The sequence below is a fragment of the Octopus sinensis genome, linkage group LG13, assembly GCF_006345805.1.
Source record: "Octopus sinensis linkage group LG13, ASM634580v1, whole genome shotgun sequence".
Classification (NCBI taxonomy): domain Eukaryota; kingdom Metazoa; phylum Mollusca; class Cephalopoda; order Octopoda; family Octopodidae; genus Octopus; species Octopus sinensis.
This window is the reverse complement of record NC_043009.1, coordinates 45,015,677-45,020,520: the sequence shown is the minus strand read 5'-3', so window position 1 is coordinate 45,020,520 and position 4,844 is coordinate 45,015,677. Positions and strand designations below refer to the sequence as shown.

General features: G+C 41.0%; 1 non-coding gene across 1 annotated transcript; it reads left to right on the top strand.

The window, feature by feature from the left end:
* Positions 1-4,472: 4,472 nt before the first annotated feature.
* Positions 4,473-4,582, top strand: LOC115218722. Its single transcript, XR_003882267.1, has one exon. It is a non-coding gene; the product is annotated as a U6 spliceosomal RNA (small nuclear RNA).
* Positions 4,583-4,844: the final 262 nt, after the last annotated feature.

Here is a 4,844-nt window from a genome sequence, read left to right as displayed (position 1 = left end):
GACGTCAGAATAAAGGCGGCGAGCTCGCAGACACGTTAGCACGCCGGACGAAATGCGTAGCCGTATTTCGTCTGCCGTTACGTTCTGAGTTCAAATTCCGCCGAGGTCGACTTTGCCTTTCATCCTTTCGAGGTCGATAAATTAAGTACCAGTTACGCACTAGGGTCGATGTAATCGACTTAATCCGATTGTCTGTCCTTGTTTCTCCTCTCTATGTTTAGCCCCTTGTGGGTAGTAAAGAAATATATACTAGACGTCAGATGTAAACAATGAGATCGAAGACGAAAAATAGGTAATAGGCGTATATGCCTTATTTCGGGTATTTTACCCAATCATCAGCACCCATGTAACCCATTAATCATCCTCGAACACATTGCTTAAATATTCACTTTATATAGCCGTGTATAGCTATTGAATATACCGATTTTACATAGTAAACGCATTCCTGGAAGCCGGTACGTAAATATTAAAGACTTGTAGGTATGTGGTATTTCGTTAAGCGACCAATAATATCTTATAAAGTATATTAAACGTTTTTATAAGTCAATAGCAGTGCACTTTTGCATTACTTTGTTAAGGTTGTGTCTACAGATATTTTTGTTGCTACATTTCGTATAAAAATAAACGCGCCCTTTTAAAGCCTAGCCAGGCTCATTGGCCCGGTTTCTATGGCGTATGTGTTCCCCAGTTGGACGGGACGCCAGTCCAATACAGCGTTACTCATTTTTGCCAGCTGAGTGGACTGGAGCAATGTGAAATGAAGTGTTTTGCTCAAGAACACAACGCGTCGCCCGGTCCAGGAATCTTACGATCATGGTGCTGACACCCTAACCACTAATCCACGCGCCTCCACACATTTCGTATACGTGACGTCAGATGTAAACAAACAATGAGATCTTATTGCATAACGAGATATGACGTACCTACGAACCATTAATAGATGGAAATATATATATGTGCGTGCTCCCCCGTATGCACAAGTGTGCTGAGGAGTAACACGAACAAACTAACCTTCAGAACGGTAGCCCAAAACATCGAATCGTTCTGAAGATTAGTCTGTTAGCTTTACTTCGCACGGCACCTGTCTATATGGATGTACACACGCATACATATTCATATCTATATTTCGTATACATGTGAATGTTAGTGCAGTATCTATCATATAACTAAGAATATTATGAAACGAGTGAAATAAGAACTTACTCTCTCTCCTCACTTCTCCGCCACACACGCACGCACACAGACATACGCCCCCATATATATGTATGTGTATATAGAAACCTATATATGTGTGCCTCAAAGGGTAACATTCTAGTTGCAATCCCATGGTTATTCATGATCAAAGGAGGTCTTTACTATATGTTTGTGTATGTGCATTACACAAACACACATGCACACACATACATATATATATATATATATATATTCAAAAATTGCAATACTGACTTAGAAGATTCGTGGAAACTTGTTATAATCAGGTTATAAAAGGTGTTATAAAAGATGGTTGTCATATACAGAAAGAGGTAAGAAGTGACAATTGTGGAGACAGCTGGGTGCTATTTAGAGCAGTGGGGTATAAACATTGAGACAAGATAATAAATCATGCAAGAGAAACAGCAGGAATTGGCTTAATTTGATTTTTAGGAGTTATGGATTTCATTGAAGTTTCAACCGTTATACTAATCGTTTAAAAATTTGGCACAAGGCCAGCAATTTCAGGAGAGAGGAGTAAGTCGGTCACATCGACCCCAGAGTTCAACTGGTACATATTTGAACGCCCCGCAAAAGATGAAAATTGTTCTTTTTTTTTAGTCATTGGCCTGCATACTACCATTCAAGAGGCAACTGTCCACTAATTTTAGCCTTACTCAGAATTCCCAAAAGTAAAGTCTTCGTTTCTTCGTCTCTCGTTGTGTTCTAGAGTAGATTAAATCATCTTATGCACCTATTGACTTAGAGGTTTGAGACATTGCTGGAAATCATTATCTAAATCACAGCAGCACCGTCACGGTCGATTGCCAGAATCGTTAGCATAAAGGCGGTGAGCTGGCAGAAACGTTAGCACACCGGGTGAAATGCTTAGCGATATTTCGTCTGCCGTTACGTTCTGAGTTCAAATTCCGCCGAGGTCGACTTTGCCTTTCATCCTTTCGGGGTCGATTAAATAAGTACCAGTTACGCACTAGGGTCGATATAATCGACTTAATCCGTTTGTCTGTCCTTGTTTGTCCCCTCAGTGTTTAGCCCCTTGTGGGCAGTAAAGAAATAAGAATTGTTAGCTTACCAAACAAAGACTAATAGGCTGTTTGCGTTGCAAGTTCAAATTCTCTCATCCACGAGGTCAACTTAATTTTTCATTTTTAGAGAGTTGGTAAAATAATGTACCAGTCATATACCGGGGTCGGCTTCATCGACTAACCCTCTCCCCAAATTTCTGGCCTTGTACTTATATTAGGGACACTTAGTAGAGTGATAAGTCGGTAGAAACAGCAAGGCGCCGAAATATATGCGCTTGTTCCTTGGTAGAACCGAATTCGCCTTTCATAATTTCAAGTTTGGAAGTCTTGACGTTAATTATGGCCGCTATACACGTCCTCGAAAATGTACGGCCTTATACCAATATGAAAAACCATTGTTATTACTAGCAAAGTATAAGGTGGCGAGCTGGCAGAATTGTTAGCACGCTGGAGAAAATGCTTAGCGGTATTTCGTCTGCCGCTACGTTCTGAGTTCAAGTTCTCCCGAGGTCGACTTTGCTTTTCATCCTTTCGGGGTCGATAAATTAAGTACCAGTTACGCACTGGGGTCGATGTAATCAACTTAATCCCTTTGTCTGTCCTTGTTTGTCCCCTCTATGTTTAGCCCCTTGTGGGTAGTAAAGAAATAGGTATTTCTTCCGTCTTTACTTTCTAAGCACAAATTCCGCCGAGATCGATTTGCCTTTCATCCTTTCGGGTTGAAGGACTTACCAGATGAACACTGGAGTCGATGTAATACATTTGCCCCCTCTCCTCAAATTTCAGGCTTTTTGCTTATAGTAGAAATGATTACTAGCAAAGGCTTTATTCCCATCGGCTCAAGTATTTACATTTACAAGCTACAAGAGAAAGAAACCCTACAATCCGTTAAAAAAAGGGGAACGACATAATGCACACACCTAACACAGTACTCAGCAATTCAGTGAGGAGTAGATCAGGTTGTTTAATAATAAATAGGGAAATATGTGGAGTACGAAAGGAGTTAGCGAGAGTCTGCGTGGGAAGCTGCCACCACCACCACCGCCCCCGACACCCCAACAACAACAATTCGTAAAATAAGTTAGTGTGTACTAGCGTTTCGTGTACTCTCTTTACTCTTTCACTTGTTTCAGTCATTTGACTGTGGCCGTGCTGGAGCACCGCCTTTAGTCGAGCAAGTCGACCCCAGGACTTATTCTTTGTAAGCCTAGTACTTATTCTATCGGTCTCTTTTGCCGAACCGCTAAGTTACGGGGACGTAAACACACCAGCATCGGTTGTCAAGCGATGTTGGGGGTACAAACACAGATACACAAACATACACACACACACACACACACACACACACGCACACAGACACACACACACATATATATATATATATATACATACGATGGGCTTCTTTCAGTTTCCGTCTACCAAATCCACTCACAAGGTTTTGGTCGGCCCGAGGCTATAGTAGAAGACACTTGCCCAGAGTGCCACGCAGTGGGACTGAACCCGGAACCATGTGGTTCGTGAGCACAGCCTCTCCTTCCAAAAAAATGTGTTTATTTGTTAAGTGTTCTTATAATGGATATAAGAAATCGTCTGGATTTGAACCGTAGACCCATCGCTTCATACAATGTCGCTCCTACTGAAACAACTTGCTGTGGTTCTTTACAACAACAACAATTCTTTCTACTATAGGCAAATGGCTTGAACTTTTGAAAGGAGTGGCTAGTTGATTACCTCGGCCCCAGTGCTTATTTTATCGACCCCTAAAACCTTATTTTATCGACCCCTAAAACAACGAAAGGAAAAAGTTGATCCCGGAAGAAATCCCTATAAGCATTTTGTCCTACGTGCTAACGATTCTGCCTGAATAACAATAATAATGATAACAATAACAACAACAATAACAACAAAACAAAAATTAACTTAATCATTGTCTAACCTTTATGAATTAAATGTGTGATTTTGATTTGAAACGCATTTCTTTCGGAGAGGAACAACTTTCTCATGAATGAAAGACAATAAATAATGAATGATAATGAATGAATAGCAATGAGTGAATGAATGACAATGAATGAATGAACGAATTTTAGTCAGGACAAGTTAAGTACGTTCATGTCTCATAGTTGATATAATTTTCACTAATAAGCACTAATTATGGGCACCGCAATGCACCGCTATTATTAGCAACAACTACTAATTATGTAAAACGTTTACACAAAAGCTTGGTGTTAGATTATGGAACTCGATGTCCCGGCAGTACACAAGCTAAAATTAGAACGACACCAAGAGGATTAGTATGGCCCCTATTCAAGGATGACACACAAATTCATAAAGCGGTCATTCTTATTTTAGGTGCAGACGTGGCTGTGTGGTAATAAGCTTGCTTCCCAGCCACATGGTTCGGAGTTCAGCCCTACTTCGTGGCACCATGGGCAAGTGACTTCTTCTATAGCCTCGGGCCGACCAAAGCCTTGTGAGTGGATTTGGTAGGCGGAAACTGAAAGAAGACCGTCTAGAGCAGTGCTTTTCAAACTTTTTGCTGGAGCGGAACCCCAAGGAAACATTCCACTGGCTCGGGGAACCCCTGTGCAATAATTTAATAGTCTTATG